Source organism: Heliangelus exortis, chromosome Z (genome assembly GCF_036169615.1).
Source record: "Heliangelus exortis chromosome Z, bHelExo1.hap1, whole genome shotgun sequence".
In the NCBI taxonomy this organism is placed as follows: Eukaryota; Metazoa; Chordata; class Aves; order Apodiformes; family Trochilidae; genus Heliangelus; species Heliangelus exortis.
In genome coordinates, this window is record NC_092454.1 from 48,274,798 (window position 1) to 48,301,451 (window position 26,654).

General features: G+C 42.6%; 1 long non-coding RNA gene across 2 annotated transcripts; it reads right to left on the reverse strand.

The window, feature by feature from the left end:
- Positions 1-3,051: 3,051 nt before the first annotated feature.
- LOC139789694 (uncharacterized) lies at positions 3,052-5,585 on the reverse strand. 2 transcript variants are annotated; one of them, XR_011723229.1, is made up of 2 exons: positions 5,204-5,585; positions 3,052-3,550 (listed from the first exon to the last, which is right to left on the reverse strand). It is a non-coding gene; the product is annotated as an uncharacterized lncRNA (long non-coding RNA). The 2 variants fall into 2 exon arrangements; XR_011723228.1 differs by having other exon boundaries at positions 3,052-4,744.
- Between the last annotated feature and the right edge of the window lie 21,069 nt (positions 5,586-26,654).

Here is a 26,654-nt window from a genome sequence, read left to right on the forward strand (position 1 = left end):
CTGGAGTACTGTGTCCAGTTCTGGAGCCCCATTTAAAGGAGGGACACAAGGATGTGCTGGAGTGTGCCCAGAGAAGGGCCAGGAGGATGATCAGAGGGCTGGAGCACCTCTCCTATGAAGACAGACTGAGATAGTTGGGGTTATTCAGTCTGTAGAGGAGAAGGCTCTGAGGAGACCTCATTGCAGCCTTCCAGTATCTGAAGGGGCCTACAAGAAAGCTGGTGAGGGACTTTTTAGGATGTCAGGTAGTGGCAGAGCTGAACCAGGTAGTATAGCACATGAATTTGGATCCAAAGGAGGATTGGACTTGAGTTTTGAGGTGACCTCTAAGAAGTGTCTTAAGAGTGACTAGAAACAAGTGAGAAGTGGTGGTCAGATCCAGTGAAATTTATCAAAGCTACAGAAATACATTTCCTCCTTTGGCTTAGGAATGACTACAAATGGTTTTCAGAATTTTTAAGAAGATGGCTTGATGTCAGTGGTCCTCTGGGATGTGGAGAAACTCAGGACTGAGCCTTGTGTTAAACCAGGCCTTGTTGTGATCTGTAATCTGAAAGGGTGGCCATACAGTATATTCACCTGTATCCAGTGATTATTCCAGCCTTTTATATTCACTTTCATAGCATGATACACAAAACTGAGCTCTCAGTCTTCGGTGTTTCTACAAAAGAAACTGGACTCTGTCCTATTGATCTTGGAAACTGCTGTCCCATCCTGTTCTTTGGTCAGACTGAAGCCCACAGGTTCTCGTATTCTCTTTGCTGTAAATCCCACTCACTGACTTACCAACTCTGCCCTGTGAAAATGAGATGTATGAAATAACTTTGCCTAACCTGACTCTTTCGAGGCAGCCAGCACCTGGGACTTTAAGACAGTGTGTCACTAAAAAAATGTAAGAAATGTTCTGTCCCAGAAAGCTAACTCTTCTCTGCAGCACTTTCTAATACGCAACAGAAAAACCCTTGTGTCTCGCCCTTGTATTTTTTAACCTTGTGCATGCTTTGTATCCTTAGGAAATGCAGTATCTCCTGATCCTCTAAATAACAAATGCCCTTATTCCTTTTAATGGGGTCATTAAGAACTCTAACATTCCAGGTATAAATTCCTGCTACTACTGTGCACCTTAATTTACTTTTCATATGTGAATCCCTTTGTGTTCCCAATTACCATCCAAGAACAGCAATTGGCTCTTGAAATTATTCCCACAGGACTGACTTTGTAAAGGACACTGCAGTTTACATCTTCATTCCCTAATTAAAGACACAGTACTCAATAAACCTTGAATAATTAGTAATTGGAAGCTAACAAGTTAGTCTCAATGAATCCCCGTTGACACAGGTTTTGTTGCCTGATAAGTGACCACAAGTGGGTCATGTGAGGAGTGCAGAATGAATATTGAGGTCACATACTAGTGAAACTGAACCACTGGGAACTGGCTAAAAATCTTCCTTGATGTAGATGGTGTCTTAACACTCACAATTTGTTGCAACTCACTGCACAACATCTGAAACACCACAGGTGCTGCAATTCCAGACACAGTCTGGGGCATGAAATTACAGGTGAGATTGGCTACGGGAAGGAAGGATGGGTTTCAAAAAACTTGCCATCCTGCTCAGAGTGCTGTTCTCCATAAATGCAATTCATGCCAGTTTAATCAGAATCTTGGCCTTGGTGGTATTTCCAGAGCTGTTCTTTTTTTTTTCTCCTGCGGATACAAGAACTTTAAAGCAACCAAGAGTTGGGATTATAATTTATTTGACTGTAGCAATATTCCTTTCTAGCAGGTGCAAAGCAAAATGTTTTTATCACAATAACCTTCACTCTGACCTGTGTTTAATACTGTTCCTTCATCAAAGTACAAGTGCAATTCTTTTAGGAAAAAGAACACGTAACTTCCTAGATGTTCTGAATAAAGATATAAGTACTGTAATATGACTAGGAAGAATGACTACAACTATTGAGTACTGAGCAATATTGAGCAAGGGTCTGAGTTAAATTTATTCTGCTTGATGAAATATGTTTTTCATTATGCGAAGCAGGAGAAAAGTTAATGAGGAATTCTATCACAACTGCTATCTTACTAGTTTCTCTGAGCAGGAGTTTTCATAACTTAATTAACATTTAAGTATCAAGTTAAAAATATAGTAATTCTAAATAATCCAGAATTCCAGTACTCCATTTTGCATGTATCCTTTTACCTCCTGCCATTAGGTTTGTCATGACAGAAGGCCAACGAAGGAAGGGCACTGTTGTTTCAAAAGAAGGGTACACCAAGCCCAGCAGCCCGTCTCCAGCATCTGCCATTAGCAGATGTCCAGGAAAGCATAAAAACTAGCATATTCCCTGGCCATGTCCCCAGGACTCTCTTCTCATCCATCTATTTTCTGCACAGGCAATTTCCTGAGCATAATGTGATTTACTGAATAACCTACTGTCTTCTAAATATTAAATCCATCTTCCTCTGATGGGATAGAAACATTTTCCATCCACATCTCCCTTTGAGAAGAATCTTCACAGATCTACTGCCTGCTGAGTGATAAAACACCACCTCTCATTTGTTTTAAACTTGATTCTTTAGATAGTCATGCTATGGCAGTAATGCTGTCCTTAGTTCCAAGGGAGTCCAGTAGTATGTTTTGCATGAGTCTGACAAGAGATTTCCCATGTCCTAGCTGGTGGCCTGTTACACCTGTGTGGCAGTGCTACACATGTGCAAAAGCTTACACCAGGGCAGAAGATAAACTGGAAAACATGGCAAACCCAAAACCTCTACCATTGCATCTACTGACAGGTTTTAGATATGGGGCATGGCTTATGTGTTCACTCCCCTGGGTCTGGAATCAACCATGAGTGAGGCTGCAGTTCATTGGCATCATTGCCCCATGAAACCAGAAGCTGTGCACATTCATCAGGTAGGGCCCTGCCCCGGGGTGAATGAGCTTGCTTGGTTCAATCTTAAACACTCTCACGAGATGCCAGAGCTGACTTCTGTTTCTGCATCTAATAGCTGTGGAAGGGAATACAGCATTACAGTAAGTAAAAACACTAAAATGTTTTTAGTCCAGGATGAGGGTCTTTAATGAAATGCACAGGTAGAATGACAAACAGAAATGAAAATACTACATCTCCAGGTGGCAGTCAAGTTCATTCAGTTTGAGCACCTGAGGCACAAAATGAAAAATCAAAGATGGATATATCAAAAGATCACCGAAAGGTTTGCTTTGCCTCAGAGAAGCTGCTTACTAGATCTTCAGTAGTAAAAAGGGCACATCAGTCACAAGCATGACAGGTGTCAAATAGGGAGAAAATGGAAGAGAAGTGTTCTGTACGTTCTGCTTTACATTGTGTCTAACTTGCAGGAGGATTAGTGAAGGAACAGTCACAGGAGGGCTGGAGCAGATCCTTGGCTGTGCTGGGTGCCAGCAGCCACTGACATGGGCATATCCACTGTCCTTTTGCCTCTTACATTTTTTTCTTGTCTTCTAGGTTGAAAGCATGCTTTGTGTGTAGTGCAGAAGTGCAGAGCTGGTTTCCTCCACTGTGTCACGTGCTGTATACACAGACATGTGGAACTTCAACTTCAAACACCAGAGGAGACAATAAAAACGGGGCAGCAAGGACAAGGTCAGTAGGTAATATATCAAACATAAAGACTTTTTCCCTATGTCTCCCAAGCAGTGAGCTGTTGTAAGAGCTCTGAATACTGCTAACTATTCATATGAAGAGAAAGTTATTGTGTGGTATTGGAAAAAGAAGAGTTGACAACTTCGTATGGGTTATAACCAACCTAGGTCTTAGTCTGGAGGTATATGGAGGTCTGGAAAGGCTTGTATCAGCTGATGGAGTTTCATTACTGTACAGTCCCAAGTCTGCTCTGACCAGCTGATAGAAAGACAGCTTTCCAGAGAGAAAACAGCAGGGAAAAAGACAATTCTTCTTCTGGGGCCAGTGTGTATTCAGCTTCTCACATGTCTAGCCTATCACACATCAGGATGCTGGTAGGGACTGAGGTTGTCCTGATCTCCTCAGAGGAACTGCTGTGCTTGCAGACCCAAGCCACCCCTGTCAAGCCAGACTCCAGGAGTGCCAGAGGCCTGCTGGCAGGCTGTGTCAGCAGAACACCATCATTGTGCTCACAGACACCCACACAGCTGCAGCTCCTCTGCTGGCAATGCTGCTGCCAGAGAGGGGAGATTCGCTCCCTGAGGACCTCAGAGTCCATCCAGCCTATGCTGCACCCCACTGCTGCAGCTCCTCTGCTTGACTTGGTCCAGACCCTCAGCCAGGGAGGAAAGGCTGCTTTGCACAGGCATAAGTGGCCATTCACAGTGCCTGTTATGGCACAGGATCGGCAGCACAGAGATGCCAGGTTTGCAGATCTCTTCTTCTTCTGCCAGGCAGGAAAGGAGCTGCACACAGAAATAAGCTTATCCTTGTTGAAAAGGCCAAACACAAGTATAATTTTCTGCTCCTAGGGACTGACAGGGTGCCACATGTCTGCTGGCCACCCAGTGCAGCAAATGATGTGACTTCTTCTCTCAAAAAATGAAAAATTAATTGTCAGGGGTATCCTGCCAAAAGAGCACTTTGGATTTGACTGACTGGAGAAAAGTTGGCTGTGCATGCTCCTTTGCTGAGGGCCTGTGCAGTCTGAATAATCTGTGTTATGCAATATCGAGGACGTCACTGCACATGGTTTGACAACTAATCAGCAGTTCATCCTACCAGTGCTGTTCTGCAGCAGCTGAATGCAGATCCCAAACAAGAGTTTGTTAATTGCACACCAGCAGTGGCTGAGTGATAACACATGCAGTTCCCCACATGTTTATGCAGATACTCAGATTTATCTGACAGCTTTATACCCAGAAGCATGATACACAGTAGTTAAAATTAAAAATGGTTTGATAGCTAAAACAAATGGCTATATAAATTAGAAAGCTGTAAAAAGTGATGCTACAAAAAAATAAAAAATAAATCTACAGATAAATCAGATCGTGGCAATAGAGAAGATTTTAATATAAGTTAATGTAAAGCAGCTCTTGAATACAGGCTTAGGTTCTGACTGAGAGAAGAGCAATTTGTTGAACCAAGGGAAGCTGTGAGAGTGTCAGGGGAAAAAAAATCTTCTTGCTAAATTACAAGTGAAGGGGAAAGGAAGGACAGATTAAAACACCCAGAGAGGTGATGGGGTGAGCACATCTACCTCTGTTCAGTTTTCTCCCCAGTGTCTTGTCAAGATGGTTGAGGTAAATTTTGCAGCATCAGAAAAGGGCTGAAGGATGCCCCAGCACTGCATTTCCTGCTGAGGGAAATAAGTACTAGTAAGGTCCCAGACTCTTGTGCTATGCTCCTGTAGCCAAAAACTGTATTGTTTTGTGTCCTGGCAGTCTGCATCTTAAAAGTAAGCAAACAAGAAACAAACCCACAAGGACTAAGCTGCAGATCCCTGATATAAATCTCTTTTCTCTGACTTCTCCCAGGAGTTTGCAGCTGCTTGTCTCAGTAAGTGAGCAAGGGCCTGACCCTGAGCTCTTTAAGCAGATCCCGTGACTCAGCAGTAGCTGTGGAGCAGGACTTTGCTTATGGTTTCCTGCCAACATAACTCATTCTTCTTGGAGTCCTCTCTGTACAACTGCCCCTCTGGCTTCTGATGTCAGCCTGAGAGCAATTATCTCGTCAAGGCATAGAAGAGTTTTGGTAAACAAGTCTGCAAAGTTGAAAGCAGCATTAATAGCTGTTTGGAAGTATTCTCTTTCACATTACTAGATGGGTTTTTTTGTGTGTTTCTACCTCAATCATGGGACTGGGAGGACTTGGGATGACAGGTGGGTTCAGGACTAGAAATATAGGTGACTTATCCTCTCCCCTTGCTTTAGTGGGATTTCACGCTGCAAACATGACTTCCCACCAATGAAGATTTCTTTTCCCAAAATGCTTTTTGTGTTCTCAAAAATGCTGTCACTCAACAGGTTCACCTCACCTCTGCAAGTCCTGCTAGAGTTACTTGGGGCTTTGGGTGAAGAGTTCTATCCAATAGTGATGGTAAGGAGAGGAAGATAGAATGAAAACCATGAATGCACTCAGATTAGGAAGGAAGATAAATTTCTGTGGAAATTTGAACAACACTATCTGACAAATATTCACTATGCTTGCACAAAGTTTTACAAAATCTACCGCCACCCCAGCACCAAACTGTCCAGGTTCACTGGGATAGATGTGATATGTCTCTGGTTTCCCCATGCTGGCATAGCTCCAGGTAGCTTCAGCAGGATGACTGCATTTACCCTAGCTACTAGTGAAAACACAACCCACCACAGGCTACGGAGGTCAGAGTTGCTTGTGCTGATCAGTAATGCGACTTAATAAACAACAGAGTGCAAAGTCTGACTTCCTGGTTAAGTTTCTCTGATCAGATGGTTCTTGAAAATGCACAGCTTTTGGGCAGCAAGGCAGGAGTGCTATGTGGCCCTTTCTGGAGCTCTACACTTCCGCAGTCTCTGTGAGGACTTCCATTTGAGGAACAACGTGTACCTGCATTGGATTTACCAGGCGGGAGAGCTGAGAGTATTTCTTTCTGTTAGGAATAGGCAGTACAGAATTCACTCCTTTCTTTCTGCACCATGCAAAAAAGGTGTCATGCTTTTTAAAAAAAACAAATCCAGGGAGTGCTGGTTCTCCATCCCTTGGAAAATGTACCTTGAAGATCACAGAATCTCCATGCTGGTGACTTAGAAGTTGATACTGTATTTGCTTCTGCATGTTATCAAGCATGTGAGAAATGACTGATAACTGCATTAATTCCATTATTGTGCAGCTGCAAATCTGTATCACTGAACAGACTTTTTGGAGGTGTAACACCACAGGACTGCAATGAATATTTGGCTCCTCTGAGTCAACATTACTTTTTTTTCGACAAGTAGGAAATATGGGTTTTTTGTCTTGTACCCACAAAAGCTTGAGTTTGCAAAACAAACTTGTATCACCTTCTCTGCTTCCAAGGTGATGTCAGTAGCTGAGTAGGGTAAGCTTTGTTTCTTTGCTCATAAAGTGGCCTAGTAGGTGCTCACTGTTACATCCAGAAGCAGCACTGAATTGTTCATTAAGACAGCTTGCAGGGATTACCTTGGGCCCACTATCCTGTCTAGCACTTAGGGCATTCCAACAGCTGCATTTTGACAGACAACATATGAAGGGGACTTTTTAAGTGAAATACCTCAACAAGTCACAGTCTGTACCTAAGTTATCCTGGAGAGAAAATGCTAACCAAGATCTTCCTAGTATTCATGCCCAGGGGCATGCAGCTCTGTGAAATGGCTGTGTGGGCACAACCTGCAGGACAAGAAGTTCTTTCAGCTCCTACCCTGAGGATTTTTACCAGTCCTTGGTAAATTAAGGAGACAAAACCTCCACCATGGACTTTTGGAGGGCAGACTCCAGCCTGTCAAGGACACTAGTTGAGATAGTGTCTTGGAAGACAGTCCTAAAGGACAAAGGGGTCAGGAAGTCTCATCAAGAAGAAAATCTTAAAATTGCAGGAGTGGGCTGTCCCCATGCACTGTAAGACAAAATGGTCAGGAAAATGACTGACCTCGCTAAACAAGGAGATTTTTCAGGGATTTAGGGAAAAAAATGAGTTTACTTGCTTTGGGAAAAGGGGCAGGTATCTTGGGATGAGTGCAGGGATCTAGTTAGGTCATATAGAAAAAGAAATTGTGAAGGAAAAGCCCAGCTGGAGCTCAATCTTGCCACTGTCATAAGGGACAACAAAATTTTTTTTAGAAATACATGAACAATAAAAAGAGATCCAGGGAAAATCTCCATCCGTTATTGGACGTCGGGGTGAACATTGCAGCCAAGAGGAAAAGGCTGAGATACTTAATGCATCCTTTACCTCAGTTAGATCAGCCACCCTCAGGTATTTAGCCCCCTCAGATAGAAGATAAGGATTGAGAGCAGCAAACCCCCTCATAAACCAGGAAGGAGCAGATAAGGATCTGCTTTAGCACCTGGACACTCACAGATCTATGAGGCTGGATGAAATCCACCCAAGAGATACTGAGGGATCTTGCAGAGATGCTCACCAAGCCTCTCTCTGTCATTTACCAACATTTTTGGTTAATGGGGAGGTCCCAGATGACTGGAGGCTTGCCAGTGTGACACCCATCTACAGGAAGGCCCAGAAGGAGGATCCAAGGGACTACAGGCCTCTCAGCCTGACCTTGGTGCCTGGAAAAATTATGGAGAGGTCATTCTTGAGAGGTCATTCTATGGAGAGGTCATTCTCACATGGCAAGTGAAGGACAGACAGGGGATCAGCCAAGGGACAGCCAGCATGGGTTCAGGAAAGGAATGTCCTGCTTCACCTACCTGATCTTGTTCCCATCTAGTGGATGAGGAAAAGGCTCTGTATGTGATCTGCCTGGATATTAGTAAAGCTTTTGACACCATCTCCCACAGTATTCTCCTAAAGAAGCTGGGAGGTGATGGCATAGACATGTATATTCTTCATTGGGTTAAAAACTGTCTGTGTGGCTGGAACCAGAAAGCTGTAGTTGACAGAGTTAAATCCAGTTGTGACCAGTCACCAGTTGTGTTCCCCAGAATCAGTTTTGGGGCCATTCTGCTTCAATATCTTCATCAGTGATCTAAATGAGGAGATTTAGTGCTTCCTCAGTAAGTTTGCAGATGACACCAAGTTGGGTGGGAGTGTTGATCTGCTTAGCATAGGAAGGCTCTGCAGAGGGACCTGGACAGGCTGGACCAGTGGGCCAAGGACAATAAAATGAGGTTTAACAAGGCTGAGTACCAGTGTCTGCACTTTGGTCATAGCAACCCCAGGCAACAGCACAGGCCTGGGGAGAAGTGGCTGAAAAGCTGCCAGACAGAAAAGGACCTGGGGGTGCTGGTCAACACCCAGCTGAATATGAGCCAGCAGTGTGCCCAGGTGGCCAAGAAGGCCAAGAGCCTCCTGGCTTGTACCAGGAATAGTGTGGCCAGCAGGAGGAGGGAAGAGATAGTGTCTCTGGTGGTGGGAAGGAGGTGGCGGAATCACCATCCCTGGAGGTATTTAAAACCTGTGTAGATGGGTCACTTCAGGTTATGCTCTAGTGGGCATGGTGAGGTAGGTGAATATATTTTATTTATTTTACCTACAGGGGGAATGTTAAAGGTTGGATGATGTTATCTTAGAGGTCTTTTCCAACTGTGACTGTTCTGTGATTCTGTCCTGCATTCATCTTTCTAAGGGAGTGCACTCCTGCATGACAAAGCAAGTGGTGAGACAGCACCTCTTTTTTTCCTTAGGTAACCACTCAGAAACACAGCGCTAAAGTACTCATGCCAGTCTGCTCTGCCCTCCCCTGACACAGAGACACATGTGAGGGAAATGACAGCCCAACAAAAAGCCAGGGAAGGAGACTGAAGTACATTGAATCACAGAATCTGCCAAGCTGGGAGGGACCCATCAGGATCATCGAGTCCAACTCCTGTCCCTGTGTAATGCACATCAAGGAACTACTGGGCAGTCAATCTCACCTCTGTGCCCAGCAGGATCATGGAGGAGATCCTTCTGAGGTTAAGACATGTGGGAACTGTGGAGGTATTTGATGGCAACCAGCTTGGTTTCACCAAAGACAAATTGTGCCTGACAAATTTGGTGGCCTGCTATGATGAAGTCACAGAACCAGAGGGCAAGACCAGAGCATCTGATACCATCTACCTGGCCCAGTCAAAGCATTTGATTCTATCTTGCATGACATTCTGGTCTCTAAATTGGAAAGATATGGATTCAATAGATCGATGACTTCATGGATAAGGAATTGGCTTTATGGTTGCACTCAAGTAGTTTTAGTGAACAGCTTGATATCCAAAAAGAGATCAGTGAGAATGGTGTTCCTCACGGATTGGTTCTGGGATTGCTGCTGTTTAACATCTCTGCCATTGGAATGGATGGGGGATTGAGTCCACCCTCAGCACGTTTGCTGTCAACACCAAGATGTGTGGTGCAGTCAACATATGAACAATAAATATTGACTAGCATCATAGTTGTTCCTTGCTCTCTGAAACATAAAAACTGTTCTGCGTTGCTCCCCAGCAATGCACCTACTCTAAATTCAAGCAGAATTACAGAATCATCCAAGTTGGAAAGGACCTCTGAGATCATCAAGTCCAACCCTTGATCCACTACCAGTGTGGTTACCAGACCATGGCACTGACTGCCACATCAATCTCTTCTAAAAACCTCCAGAGAATCCACCACCTCCCTGGGCAGCCCATTCCAATGCCTGATCACCCTCTCTGTGAAGAATTTTTCCTAATATCCAACCTAAACCTCCCTGCTACTGATATATGGACATACTATGAAATTACTAAGAAGGATGTGGAAAAATTCTAGAAGACAATGCAACTAAGCCTCTTTAAGACTGGGTCCTGCTTTTGACATAAAGCCTTACAATATATACAAGCAAGCCTGTTTTTGCAAGGTTCTGTCCTGTCTGAACAGGACTGACTATTGCTGGTTGCAATATCTGTGAAAAATTTCTGACACTATGGGTTTTTTCTTGAAAGTTCCTGTCAAGTATCAGCTGGTTTTAATTTTAAAGAAAATTTATGTGAAGTGTATGTGGTCTTTACCATATTGCTTAGATACCACCAGACCACCTGTAATAGGTTCAGAGAATCATTATTTAAACCACTATTTAAATTATTGCAAGATTAAATTCCAAATGAAGCAGCATTAAAATACACGATCCCCACCTGCATAATGTTTCCCTTCCCTTCACTTTCACCACTGTGTTTTGGACACTTTTGGCAAACACCACAAGTATTACCTCTGAGACTGCTGTTAGGCTGGATTGGAAACATGCTCCTCCCTGCACAACATATGCAGAAACCAGGTTCAGTAGAAAACAGTAATTAGACTTCTGATAGCTTCATTCACTTAGCAGGGAAGGATAAGGGCTGATGCTGGCTCAGAAGATGGATCTTTGAAGGGTCAAGAGTAAGCTTCACTACTAGTGAGCTGCTAGAGTCTTATTTCATGCTTTTCTATCATCTTCTAGATGATAGAAACTAGAAACTAAAAGGAGAAAACTAAAAGGAAACTAAAAGGAGAGGCTTCGGGAAAAGGAGATGTGCAACTCCCTGCGCTGGCTGAGTCCCACTGAGCAATGGGTGTCTCCATCAGGCAAGGCTGCACAGCTGGTTCTCACAAGGCACAGCAATGTAACACCTTTGGATGGTCTCTGGAGTGGGTCTAATTGCAGCTGTCACACAAGCAGAAAAGGGCAAGTGAGCAAAGGGCTGGGCAACCACCACCAACACCCCAGCCAGCAGGAACTAAAACTTCCTAGTAGAGAGGGCTCTGAAGCCTTTTAAACGGGGATACCACAGAGCCTGAAGCTTGACTGAAGTCCTTTTCCCTGTCACATTTCCCAGCCTCACCCGTGGAGCCAGACACCTTTGGCTACTATGTGCCACAGAGCATTCTTTAGCTCCTGAGCCAACTCTAGCCCTAAGTATGCAAACATCTATGGAGGGAATGTTTGCAAAATGCACTCTGCAGTCACCATATGCTAATTGAAGGAACTGAAATTTAGATGGCATTAGGGATGGGGGCTGAAGTTAATTAAATTGTTAGTAAATAGCTAGTAATGTTTGCATTATCATAATTTAAACTCAGTATGTTATCTCTCTTCTGCATCTCCTGCATCTGTTTTGATTTTGTTTCATTGAAAACGTATACAACACTCTAAGATAAGGCAGCTTTTTCATCTTTGACAGGGAGAAATTAAAAAGATGGTATTTTGGGGAATCCTTGTGTTGTTATTAGCATAAAATAACTGTTTTGCTGTATAAAATTTTCTGGTCTTGCAGTTGCTAAGGTCAGGATTCTGCACGTGGCATGTTGCACCTTTACAAGTGTGGTCCATCTCACAGTCAGCAGTCAGGGACCACTTTTTGGTGAGATTTGGGGTAGAGCGGGAGGGCTCTACTTTTATGTCATCTGGAAACTTCAGCTTGCAGCAATGCTGTTATGCCAAATAATACTGAGAATGAGAGAAAAAAAGACAGTCTTTGTGGTATAGAACTTAAAATGTATCAGACAGGAATGGCAGTAGGACAGACAGACAAGAACAATGAGATACAATGAGACAGCCTGAAAGAGCAATGTCAGGGAACCTGGCAGCTTACTTCAGACTCTTAAAACGTGTTCTTTTAGAAAAAAAAATGTTCTTGTTTTGCTCATAAAAAAACAAAATCCAAACCAAAAAATCAAAACCAAAACCAAAACCATTCTTTGATCCTGCAACGAACTTGCAGAGGGACCTGGACAGACTGGAGAGTTGGGCTGATTCCAACAGGATGAGGTTCAACACGGCCAAGTGCCGGGTCCTGCACTTTGGCCACAACAACCCCATGGGGAGCTCCAGGCTGGGCACAGAGTGGTTGGAGAGCAGCCAGACAGAGAGGGACCTGGGAGTCTGGATTGACAGGAAGCTGAACATGAGCCAGCAGTGTGCCCAGGTGGCCAAGAAGGCCAATGGCATCCTGGCCTGGATCAGGAACAGCGTGGCCAGCAGGTCCAAGGAAATGATTTTGCCCCTGTACTCAGCGCTGGTGAGGCCACACCTCGAGTACTGTGTCCAGTTCTGGGCCCCTCAGTTCAGGAAGGATATCGAGGTCCTAGAGCAGGTCCAAAGGAGGGCAACCAGACTGGTGAAGGGACTCGAGCACAGAACCTATGAGGAGAGGCTGAGGGAGCTGGGGCTGTTCAGCCTGGAGAAGAGGAGGCTCAGGGGAGACCTCATCACTCTCTACAACTCCCTGAAAGGAGGGTGTAGCCAGGGGGGGGTTGGTCTCTTTTCCCAGGCAACCCTCAGCAAGACAAGAGGGCACGGTCTCAAGTTGTGCCAGGGGAGGTTTAGGTTGGACATTAGAAAGAATTTCTTTAGGGAGAGGGTGATCAGATATTGGAATGGGCTGCCCTGGGAAGTGGTGGATTCTCCGTCCCTGGAGATATTTAAAAAGAGACTGGATGTGGCACTCAGTGCCATGGTCTGGTAACTGCAGCGGTAGTGGATCAAGGGTTGGACTTGATGATCTCTGAGGTCCCTTCCAACCCAGCTAATTCTATGAATCTATGAACTTACTCTGAACTCGTCATTAAAGTTAGTCAGCCTTTGTCTCTTAATGAAGAATTAGAACAATGCAAGGGAGGCAGTTTTCAGTCCACAAAAAAAATGAAGAGAAGTGGAAGCAAAGAGTAAGCCAGTACTGAATTGCTGCCCTTCAAATCAAGAAACCCTTGAAATAAGCCCCTCTTTTCTTTCCACTCTGGAAACTCTCAAACAGAGTTTGGCCAAAGATTACGTGCTAAGGCAAGCAGGGAGGGCCTGAGAATCTACTTCATGATACCTTACTCAGAGGTGTAAAAGAGTAATTAGGGAATAGTAAGCAGGGAACTGGGTGCTTTCTGGAGTGCTGAGTGGAGAGAGAAACTAGGATGTAAGTCACAAGAGCCCGTTGTCCATGCTCTGGGTTACACTGGGTTCCACTTGAAAAAGATCTTGAAGGGTGACATGGTATCAGTCCTACATATCCATCTCCAAGGGGTCTTCTGGGAGGCTCCCTGCAACTACTGCTTCAAAGTACAGTAAGACCCATTATCTACATTTCTACTGGTCTGTCAGACTTGGATTCAGACCAAATGACTAGTAATTGCACAGATTTTGGGATAATAAGCTTAAGATACTTTATAATGACCTGAGTGCTCATCTTCACAAATCAGGACTGTGGGGACATCTCAGACTGAGAAAACCAGAAACACAAGCCACTTCAGAGTCACTGCAAAAATCTTGGTCAGAGACTTCAAAACACTAACTGTTCACATTCATTTGTTAATTTCCCTTGGAATCAGGCATCTTGAGGATTTTCACTTTCTGCCAGTTAAAAGCAGTGTGATAGAAAGATTTTTTTTTTTTTAGTGTTTGTTTAGAAGCCAAGAGAGCTTTTACACCTGCATGCAAAACAAAATAAATATATTTTGTTACTACTTTAAACCATATAGCCACTTCTATTAAAAGCTGCATGCAAATAGCTGTCTTTAGTGTTCTATAGATTAGTCATATTTGTTTTCTAAGGAAGATTATAAATAGCATTTAGGGGGGAACACAGTATTTTGCAAATGATCCCAGATGGAAAACTAGCAGATGGCCTACTACTGTATTTCTGATGCTCAGCCCTATATTTAAATTAAAAATTTCCATAATTAAGATGGAGGTCTGTAACAACACTAGCTACTTTTCCTGTGGCAGCATCATATATCATGCATCACAGGTATGAACTGCAGACTTCTAAGAGCAGTAAAACATACATACAAATTTTGCTACTTAGTTAAAACAAAGGGAGGGAATAAATCACAATTCATGGAAATTAAAGAAAAGGGAAATTAAAAAGCTTTTATACAAATATATATCATATAGTGAAGATGTCTGCCACCATGTGGTCTTTTTCCTCTGCAAATCAAATAATTTCAACTGGGAAGGAGAAGAAAGATCACATTTCTTATGTGCCTTCAGCCAAGAACCAGAAGGCCAGTCGGATTTTCCTATTGCATTACCTCAATAAAGTGGGGTTCTTAAATTTCAATAATTAGAAGATCATTTGGCTCTATCTATGCACATATTTTATTTTGAGAACTGAATCAAGAGCAGTGATTTACATGCTAATATTTTCCTTCATATAGTGGCATGTATATGCATGTAGGTGTTGCTGCCAGAAACTGGGTTGCTAACTGCAATCAGGCAGTACCTGATACAGCAGGCAGGGCAGGGGCTCTTCTCTCAGTGTGCAACTCCAACTTGTGCTTCCCACCACACACAGCACTGGTGTGGCATGGAAGAGATGCAACACCTGCACTCACACCCAACACTGGTTACCTCTCTGGTGTTCATTTCATGTCATCTTTGAGAGCAAAGAAGAGGTACTACTTTTACAGCAGTCCATATGCAGGCTGCATGGAAACAAACTGAAAGTCACACTTGGTCTTGGGCCACCCAGGAATTAGGAAGAGTAAAAATAGCTTCAAAGTGTTTCTACCTTCCTGCTGAGCTCCCCGAGGTATTTTCTGCAGTTGTGTCAAGTCAGAAGCCAACTATCCAGACATAGCCTTGTGGCAAGAAGGACTGCCTCTTTAAAAGGCACAAACACCACCCAAATATACCTTCCAGGCATTCTCGAATATCAGCAGGGTTCCATAAAAATTACACTACTAGGAGACCCTAAGCAGCAAGTCAGCAGCTCACTGGGCTTACAGATCAGTTCACAGTGGTGGAAAATATGTGCTTTGTTATCAGATAGCTTCTTCTATTGCTCTCACAGTAGTAACATTTAAATGCCTTACCACAGCACATTAAACAGTGTGACTCAGAACTATCATCTGGCTCATTTTCCATCTCAGCCTGTCCTCACAAAGGGAATTTGATCTACAGTGGAGTGTCTTGTTTTGCTACAGTAAGTAGCATTTTTTCACATATTGGTGTGTGTATGCTATCAAAGGGAAGTCTAAAACTGCATGACTTGCATTGGAGCTTGTGATAGTCATCCCTGACTGTGGGAGCTCATCCCACACGCACAGATCAGCTCCCAGGATGGCAAAAACAAGCTTGCCCTTTTTGATAATGAAAACAGCTTGAAAAATATGGGCAAAGATACCAAATCTAGAAACTTACTATTCTTGCTTAACCAATCTGATAGCAGAGAATTTTTAAGTATTCATGTTACTGTTTGTAAAACCAAGTAAGAGGCTGTTTCTTTCCTAGGGAGTGCTGCTGTAATGCTGTCAGTCTCTCCCTTTTCATAGTTTTCTGTACAAATTTAACATTTCTTCAAGTAAATCTTTAAGAGAAATGTCCACTCATTGAATTCTCCCTCTCTGCTTTTCCTCATGTTTGTACTGTTGATCATGTAGCTGCAGAGACATCTGGTTTGTTTGTTTGCTTGCTTGCTTGGTTTTTTTATTATTAATTACTTAAAGGGAAGACAGATAATTCCTCAAATTATGTTCAAATTCTTTCATATATATTTCTTTTTCCTTAACTTTGTTGAAATCAGATTTGGCAGGTTGATGAAAGGGAGGAGTAAAGAACTGAACTAGTCTGTTCCTATTATGAGATTTAGTAAGCTTTTTGAGTTGCAGGATACCTAGCTTGAGATAAAGATCTGGATACAGGTATTGAGCTCTTGACACTAGCAGTAACACATATGGGTTAGTTTAGAAGTTTATGATGACGTTTGCTAACGTCTTATGTGTGTCACAAATAGGTTTTTATCTTGACTTCTGCATCTCAAGTGCAAATTCTTCAAAGTAAAGAACATCCTTTATCTATTGGTACAGTATTTGGAAAAGCCATGTTGCCATGAAGGCAGACACTACTTTCTAGTTCAATACTTCATATGGCTTGCAGTTCTGTATCTGTATGTTTGGGAAGACACATTTCCACTCTTTGCAGTAAGCCACTACTCCCCCTACCTTGTCTTGCTCCCCTACTGATACCATTAAAGTTCCACCCTCAAAACTATACTCCATGGTTATCAGCTAATTCAAACCATTCTGTAAACGTGGTAATCCAAGGCACTGAAATATCATTTTGAAAATCTGGGGACATGCAGTCTAATATGGTGAATTTGACTGTAAATCAGTTCTGCAAAGAGGTTTGTCTCCTGTTCTTAATTACACCTGTGCAAATCTTCATTTGTTTATCATTGCCAAATACACTGTGTGGGCTATTTGCATTTCCAGAAGGTACATTTCCGTGCTGAACACTTATCTGAGAATAAAAATGCCTTGGTCATTAATTTAAATGTGACACACAAAATATAGGTAATGTACACTTAGTTGGTGTTACCTGCATTTTCAGTGCATAGCTCAAAAAAAATGCTGTGACTATAAAAGTGGAAGACTTAAAAATCCAACTACTTATTAAGGACTAAGGAAAAATTAGTTGTTTCCACTTGAATTTGCTTTGTAAATTTTTACTATATTTTGTTATTTTTTTCAGTTCCAGAAATCTTTGAGATGTGCAGTAGCCAGTGATTCTACCCTTGTCTGATAGGATGTTACCTCATGCACATTTCCTCAGCTAGGAAAGGACACACAACAAAAACATGTTCTCAATGGGGCTTTAAAACAAGCTTTATCCTCTGTGTCACATTTCATGGAAAGGTTGTAAATAAAAGGCTTGGAGTCCAGCGCTATAATTTTTCTGTGTGTGGAGCAGCTCCAGAACTGCACCACTGGTGGAGGGCTGCAGGGAGGAACCAGGGAGGCAGGGTAGACAGAGTCCAGCTACCTTGGCCATGCTGTCTTCCTCCATGGAGTGTTGCACAGTGGGGAACACCACTGACATGTGAGTTTGGTGCTGTGATAATATTTCCCAGAGAAATCTTTGGAAAACAATCAGGGGATGGAATGCACGGGCAAGTTGCTGAAGGCCACAGACATGCCACAAAATCAGAGACAGCAAAGAAAGAAAAAGTGAAATGTCAAAATTTCCTAGTAGTAAGGCGTATGAAGAAATTTTTGAAGGGATTTTCATTTAACTCAGCTCACACTAACCTGAAAAAGTGTATGTACAACAGTACTCCCAACAGTTCTATGCAATGTGTCAGGCCATTGCCTAAGTGATCTCTCCAGAAGATGAGTTTTATTCTCAGTTAAAAAAACCAGATTTATTTATTACCCTGTTTCATTTTTCATGTAAGTATATTCTCTTTGTGACTACAGAAGTGTGGCCTTTCTGTGCCTGCCATTGTGAATAAAATTACACAAAACTTTTAATAAGGCCTCAGTTTGAAGAAAGCTGAAGGGTCATCACTGCTAAATCATCTCCCTTGTCTGATGCTTCTGTAATGTGTGGTTGGGTCTCTCTCACTGAAAGAGAGGAGGATGAAGAAGAGGTTTACAGATGTGGGCACATTTGTGCTGCAGGAGCTTGTGTACCTCAGTCTTGAAAACAGACACCCATGATGGAGTTTTTTCTGAAGGGCTGCTCAGACCAGGCGATTCAGAAGCTTGGCACATTACATGCAAAACAGTGATTTGGGAAATGTTTGCTGGGGAAGCGTGTGGAAAGTTCTCATTGATGATTAATAGAGGGAAGGAATTACCAGTTAGTCCCCTTCCCCCAGCTCACTTCAGAAGTGGCGATTTTAGGGCAGATGTTCAAATACCTGCTCTCACAAAGACTCTCCTTATGCCAGTGAACCTATTGGGAGGAAAACTGTTGCTGTGACAAATTAATATGCAAGGGAAAGGTTGAGGACAGCTGCAGAGTAGTGACCCCAGCACAATTGCACAGAGGAAAGCAGTCATGGAGGGGCAGGGAGATTTAGCTATTGGTGAGCCCACAAATTTAATCATAAGAAAGAGCTCAATAGCAGGTGAAAAGACTTGGGGAAGGGCCATTTCCCTCCTTTTAATCTTGGGATGTCCTTTCACAAAGCATTATCCAGATGCTTCAATTCTCAAATGACGAAATTGTAATTTTCAAGCACAAATTTTTTGGTGGAGTTCTTCACAGAAGAAAAATTTCAGTGGCAACTAAAACTGGAGTTGTTACCTTACCTGGGAAAAGAACCAAAATGAGGATGAGAGGAAAGTTGCAATGTGACTGTGACTTGAGGCAAACAGAAGACCTCTGAACTATCTGCCTCTGTTTTTCTCTTAAACTCACATGTCTTGGACAAGCCTCCTTTTCCCTTTAAGAATGTAAATCTGTTGTGATAATCATTATGTTTTCTTGAGAGGAGAATTTCATTTACACATGGCACCTGGATGCTGGTAAACTTTCACTGCCCTAAAGACATTGTTTTGGTTTTGTTTTGTCTTTAGCAGATTTAAGGGCAACTTTAATAATCAAGTCTTGAATGCATTGTTCAAGACCTCATTTAAAGCACTTCAGCTACTGACAGATAAGGAGTAAAATCTGTAAGTTGTTTGTTTTGTAGTATAAGATAGAACACAAATGGTAATGGAACATCAAGGCTGCTGCTTTCTATTAGTGTTTCTAGGAAAAAGAGTGTTTATTTCCAACATCTCTTCTCTGTTTACTGTGATATTCTTCAGCTAATGCAGAAGCTTCTGCTGCTTGATGAAAACAGAACAGGGTATTTAATTATTGCTTTTTAATTCCTTTTAAGTATGGCTCTAGCTGATTAATTTTGCTTTAGGAACTGAAGTCAACAGCCTGTCTCCATCAGAAATTTAACTGAGGGCACATGGCTGAACATTTGTCAAGGTTAGCTAAGGTGAGGTAAAGGCTTCCTATACTAGCCTGAGGGGAGGTTGTGCTTTTGCAGTAGGCAGGACTGCCTGAAAACTTGCAGCTCATCTGCCTGCTGCTGCTGACTCCAGTTCAATAATGGTGGGGCTGGGGCTGGTGCCTGGCTGGTGCTGGAGGCACAGCCCATGGTCAAAGGCAGGTTTAATAAGGACTCCCTCTCCTGGTGTATCATTTTTGGAGCCTGAAAATACCAGGTGAGGTCAAGGTAGAGTGGAAGACATGCATGGCTCTGTGACTGATGGGCAAGTGGGCAACAGTTGTACTTCTGGTCTCCCCTTGTGGTTCCAGACCCGTGGAAAAGAGGACTGGAGTCTGTTCACAGGGCTTATGATAAATGCAGGGATACAAGCAGAACTGGATGCATAGGCCTGTCCTCTTCAGAAAAGTGAATATTGGTCTGAGGGAGAGTTCATGCCTTAAGCTGTTCTGCTCTGTTATTGCACATACACTGCTCACAATGAGAAGTCAGTGTTGGACTTTGAACAAGCAAGTCACTGGGACAGAAACTGCCACAGCAGTGAGGATAAATGCTGGCTAAGTGTAGCATTTCTAAATGTTCATAATCATGTGGCATGTGGAATTAAGCACAGGAAGATTAATGCATCAAGCATTCCCCCCCTGTTTCAGAAGGATGCAGTGAAAGTGCAAGACACTGCAGTTAGGATTGCATAGCCAGTTATGATATAGATGGAGCAAACCTCAGCAGAGGGACTGAGAGATGTTTTGTTTCCTGAAACTGAACAATGGATCAGTGGAAATGTAACAGGCCTTCTGTGGAGAGGAAATGAGGCTTGCAGAGGAAACTTCTGTGGATGTGCTTTCTTCTCAATCTTTTTCAGATTTTTAGTCTTTCCAGTATTTAAGGAAGAAAATAAATTCCCCAAGTTAGATCCTGAAGTCCTTTTTGTTTACTGTTTGGGAATCTGTCTGAGGAAAAGCTAAGTAAAAAGGGGGTATTAGGACAGTAGGATTTTAACCAAGTTTCACGAAAGCAATGTTGGGGATTGTCGCAGTGATCTGAAAAAATATCTTGACCACCTCAGTCTGGGACAGGTTACAATATGAATGACCCTGGCACCAATATTTATGTCCTCTTTTTGAGGTCCTAGTGAAACTTCTACATACACTCATGCATTTCCTGAAAAAGTGCATTCCTGAGCTTCTGACTAATGGTTCCAGAAACCTCACTGGGGTCTCCACAAAGCACACCTGACATGGCTCAGCCTGCCTACCTCACTTAGGCTGCCAGCACCTCCTCTACCTGTGGTATTCTGCTCCCACTGCCTGATTCATGGGTGCAGTCTCAGGGAGCATGTTCCTGCTTGTTCTGTGACAGCCCTACCAAGCTTCTCCAGCTTTAGGTGTGTCAGCTATTCAGCAAGGACAGTTAAGCATTTCTGTGGAGCAACACTGCTCTAAAGATACTATATTTTACACTTTTTTCAAACTACAATCTCAGTATTGTCCTTAGTGCACACAGTTGCACCACCACTGCCTGGAGGAATGTCTCTCCTGACCTTCTTCATAGTGCAAGGCTGTGAGGAACAGACATCTAGATGTACAGTATCTTAAGGCTAACATATTAGTGTGGTTACAAGAGTCAGTCTTCTGCAGTTAAAAAATGCAAAATGCTGCACAGTGTTGTTGTGTTTTTTGGCTCTGCTTCTACAATAGATGTGTAATTGAAATGTATTCCTGGTGTATCATATAACTTCATCTCTCCGTCATAAAGATGCCTTAAGGTTTTCTAAGTACCTGAGATAGATGTCTCAGATAATCTTTCCACATATCTTAAAGCAGGTCTGCAGAAATACTTTCCTAAGTCCTGTGTCTTAGCAGCCTACTGGAGTTTATAATAAACAGAGATTAAAGAGACAGGACCATGCTGTTACTTTACAATTGCTATGATATTTTAAAAGGAGCTGGGACGCTGGCTTTTTAAAAGATGCCATTTTAAAATTCTTCTTAGATGTGACCTTGCAGCCTGCAACACGGAAAATGGAGATGGTTCTTACTCCTGTCTTGGGCAGCGCCACCTCTCTCCAGAGCCGGGTCCTGCTGGAGGGGAAGCTGCTACAAGCTCTGCATCCTTCAAGTTTCCCTTGCTCCCACACAGTGTATTACAGAGGAACTCAGTTGCCTGTGAAGGACTATTATAACAATGCTGCAATCAACAAGGTACTTTGAAGCTGGAAAAATGCAGCCGCCCCTGGATTCCCATTGTTCCTTGGGCCTTGTGCTTTGCGCAATGAGTTACTTTGTAATTTTGCACTGTTTCTTGGAAACATATACTGAACAACTTAATAAGGAGCAGCCAGACCGTCTTTTTCTAAAGGACTTTTATTCCTACTGTAGCAGCAACACAATTATCAAAGTGAAGCTCTTGATGCTGTCTCTGACACTTGGTGCGCAGCAGCATCATTACAGTGGGGTCTCTTTAGGGTAGGAGATACTACCAGAGCATCAGCTGCAGGAGAAAGATGTGGAAGAACAATATCCTGTTAAAAATTAGGTTCAATTGTACAACCCAAGAAAAAAAAACAGAACACAACATTAAAAACATAACAAGCACATCTGGTGCTGTGTCTGGTGTGTGTCTTTCTTTCTTGTGGAACCTGCCCTTTTTAGTCAGACCGAGTGCAGTCACACTCTGCGCTCCCATGCCCTTCTCTTTGTGCAGATGCACAGGTACATTGGGCCCTCACTGCTGCTGTGTAGGAGAACAGAGGCTGTGCTGACCTCTTCTTTTCCTTCTGTCTTGCTGAGCTCTTTGGCTTTTCTTTTCAAGACTTTTGCCTTCTTTCTTTTCCTTCTTTTCATGCCTCCAGCACTGCACCGTGTTTCAGGATCTCCTGGTCTCAGCTTCCTCAGATAATTTGTTCTTTTAACATTATGCTCTCTGCAGAAAGGGCTGGATTTTGCTTGTCTTTTTTTCATATCATTCCCTTTGGTCCCAAGAATCACACCTCCCTACTCTGCCCATCCTTGTACAGAAGAGGAGTGGCTCTGGCCTCCTGTCTATTTCTCAGCTCCAAAATTTTTACTTTCTTCCTGGAAAGTAAAAAAATCCAACAAACAACATAATTCTGGTGACTTCCTCATCCTGCTGTTTTCCCTGGGGCAGGTAAAAAAATATTTATATAACTTTGTGCCAAAATATAATATGGCTTTTTTTTTTTTTTAAGGAGGAAAATATGTGGCTGCCGGTGCCACAGACTGAGCCCAGAGATATGGAAGACAATCACGTCCTTAAGGACACAAACCTTTGAGACAATTTTTGATTTCTGGGCTTTTTTTTTTTTTTTTTTTTTTTTTTTCCCTCATTGTCCACAGATGTTTTATCCTTACTCATCCTTATTCCTAAGTGGTAATGAGGTAAAGAAATGGTGAAAATCTACCTATCTTTATAGAGAAAAAAAAAAAGCTGATAGATTATATCTATGCTACTTCTTGAAAGCAAAGTAGCACTAGTGAAACATGATTATTTTTTAACCCTATTTTTCTGCTGCATGTACAAATCAGAGCAATATTACTGCTTCTGCAGCTAACAAAAAGCATTACAAGTTTCTTTTTCTCTGCTTTAACAAACCCTTTGGTGCTAAACAAATTGTGATGAGCAAACTAACCAGTGAAAACAGCTGTGTATTCATTTTGCAAATAATGTATGCACTAGCTTACATTCTGACAAATTGTTTTGTTCATAAGCATTTGAACTACACTACACAGACATATATAAGTTTATTGGTTGCCTGCAAACTGCTTGTTTCAACTGTCTGTAGGCTGATCATCCCTTACTAATGGGTCAGCGGCAGAAAAATGCAGAAGAAAATTTGTTTTCTTTCTCAAAAGCCAGGGAAGAATACCAAACCATGCACAGCACTGCTTAAATGTCCAGGTACTCATGAAAATAGCTATGAAAGGCCACTTCCAAAAGAAAAAAATTAAACAGTATAGGAAAGTGAGTGTGACAAAATCATTGCATAATTCAGGATTTTAAAAAATCTACATGAAAAATTGTGTTTTCCCTTATTTTTCACCCTGCTTTAGCGAACAGGACACTATCTTTCCTCTGATCTGCTCTTCATCTCTGCTGGACCTCTGTGGTTTATTATAAAGTAACCCCTGCAGGATGGCTTTCTTGGATGGAGGACAGAAAAAGCTCTCTTTTTGTAATAAAAACAATGTGAGGGAGTCATTTATTGAACTGGCATGTCGTTGTTTTTGCTGCTTGAATGGCAGATTTACAGGCCTTTGCTGTGCAGGTATTTATTGCTAAGTTGGGGGAGTAAACTGAATCATAAACATCTCTGTGACTTTGAATAAAAGCTAAAGAAGCACTGAGGTCATTCCAGCAGCTTGTGTTTACAGAGTGCAACAGAAAGGCTCTAGCAGAAGACAAATACTTGCCTTGGCTAGATACACTGGAAAGCTCTTGAGTTCATGTTATTTTTTTCTGTGGATAAGGTACAGAAAAACAGTGCTTTTCTCAGTAAACTACTCCACCTGCAATTTGCTCTTCCCAGAAAGATCCTTATCATCAGAACATTATCATTACAATACTGAAAAAATGTTGTGGCCAAAGTATACTTGAGACCTCATCCCACTACTGAGCCAAAAATGTTATTTTGTATAATTAAGCCTCATTTTGAAAGGCAATTAAACCCCTATATTTAATTGCATACCAACCCCAAATACTAGTGTAGGAGTTGGGATTAGGACAGGAATGAAAAGAGGCCCATCAAAGTCAAGAGCTGCTCTTTACCTCAGGTTCATGTGTGCCTTTTTGGAGCACTCTCCTCACCCACCAGAATGTATCTTCTGAGGCATCCTTGGCTGCACTAGGAGCAAAGCACAGAACTTTCTTCCAGCAGCCTGAATGAAGGTGCTGGGGAGGATTTTGATGTGGCTGTGGCATTAGCCTTGCACAAAATGGAAGCAGTTGCTTAGAAAATATTTTAAAACCTTAAAGTATCTAGTATATCTAACTGTAGAAAACTAGGTATTTTGCCACCAAATATAGACACCTCCAAATAGCCCTCCATGTTTTGACCAGGGAGATGACAAAGTTCAGGGATACACACTACACTTGGACTTTCAAAGTCTCTGTGGCAGAACTCTTTATCACCTTACAGCAGTGTGTAACCATTGGAGCCTAAACTGAACTAGCTATCCTGATAGCAGCAGCAGGGAATTTTAGCCATGTAACTCAGGTGCCTCTGTTCACTCCAGGAAAGAAATGAAAATTTATTTAGTTCAGTCCTCCTTCCAAGCAGTGCTCCATGCTGTGAGGCAGAAGAAGTGGTATAGCTTATCAATAAGCAATGGCATTTATGGCCTCCCTGAAACCAATAAATCATTGAAGGATGGACCTGTCAAGATTTACAGGAACTGCCTGTTGTGTGAGATACATAATCTGTGTTTGCCATAATTGTTGGAGGGAGCCTGTTCAGCAGCTGCTGTGTGACAGTCATGTGAGAGAAGAGAAAGAGAAAGCAAGGAGAGAATTTTCCCCTTTGGTCCCTCCTCAAATCAGCCCTCTCAAATCCCCAGCTGTCTAAAACATAAAAGTGTCAACCTGAGCTTGTTTCAGAGCCCTGGGGATCTGAATTTGCCTGCTGGAGAGAGTTTGTTTTCCTCCAGGCAGAATGTATCACTCATATTTCACAGTACAAGTTTTTCTTTAATCCCTTTTTAAGAGAAAAAATACACCAATTATCTCAGTTTGTGGTTTGCCAGGTCTTACTCTATCTGTTGGGATAGGCAGCTCAATGCCTGCAAAAGCTGATCTGTTACATAAAAAGTTGGATGCTAGATCCAGAATCACATCTCAAGGTTCTTGGGCTCTATCTTCAGGTTTGCCACTGTGCCCCAGAAAACAACTCTTGTCCTTCCCCCTTTAATAAAAATAATCCTTTTACTGACTGCTGAAGTGTTGCTGAGCCTTGAGGAATGAATTCCTATAAAAACGCCTCTCTTGACAGTAAAGCTTGATTTGTTAAACCAATCTCCTGAAAGTTGAAGGATGGTGCAGCACAGTGAGAAGCACAAGCACACTACCACATGTCCAGCAGGTGTGACCCCACACCCAGACAGGTTCTCACACCACCACAAGCCTGCATCCTGAGCAAAAGCCACCCTACACTCCCACACCACACCAGCTGCATCCTGGCACATAGTGATGAGTCAGGGTGTTGTGCTGCTGCACCAGGCAGAGGGGTTGTGACTCCCAGTCCCCACTGTGAGTCCCACTGACCCAACTGGAGATTGTCCAAGGGGTAGATACCCTGTTTTACCTCTCACTATTGTAGGGTCTGACCTGTCTTATGCAGTATTGGCTTGGTGTTGTCTCTCATGCCTATGGAAAGTGTTAGGTTTCCTGGCACAAACCCTGCAAGGCTCCTGCTCCTCTTGAGAATGGTACTCCTGGGAATCTGAAGTTTTTCTGGATAATTGGATCACAGATTCCAAAAAAGCTTTACAACAGACAAGTACCAACTCAAGGATTCTCATTCTGATATTTCTTGGCCCACAGCATGTGGAATCTAACCCTTGTCCTGCTTTTCACTTTCCTCCAAGACGTGCAGAGCAGAAGCCAGCAGTACAAACCTGGAACTCCTTAATTCACACTTCTCCTATGGGGACTCCTCTGCACAGGCCTGCTCCTATTGCTACTTCAGTAATGTTTATCTCCTTGACAAAAAAAAACCAAACCAAACCAAACCAAAACCAAAAGCAACCAACCAATCAAACAAAAAGCAAACAAAAAACAAGAGACCAAAAACTCAAAGTAGAAGACCACTGGGGGAGCAGTAAGGTTTGTGTCAGACATTCTCTTTGGATACCAGACAGGTGAAATTACAGCAAATAGTTTTTGTTTTGATGTCCATGGCCTTCATTGGTCTTTCAAGGTCCCTTCCAACCCCTAACTGCCTCTGATTTCTGTGATTTCTGTGATCTAGAATACACAAGGCCTCATCATCTCCATCTACTGAAATGGACTTGAAAGAGGTAATAAAGAGAGTAGAAGTGTATGGTCTAGCCAAATATTTCCCTTTGAGAGCTGATCTCTCAAGAGTAGACAGGAAAAGGTATGAAAATCATGGACCTCTGACCATGTCAAGGAAGACTAAATGAAGGGGTCACAGAGAGATGATCAAAACTGATGAAGAGAGTTGCGTCTGATATTTACATCCATAGCAATTTTCAAGGGCACAAACAAAAGAGGTGATGTTATTCAGTGATCTGTTCAGCAGCATTGCTCCACACCATCTACTGCCCATTTGTAGCAGCAGATCCAGATATTCCATGGCA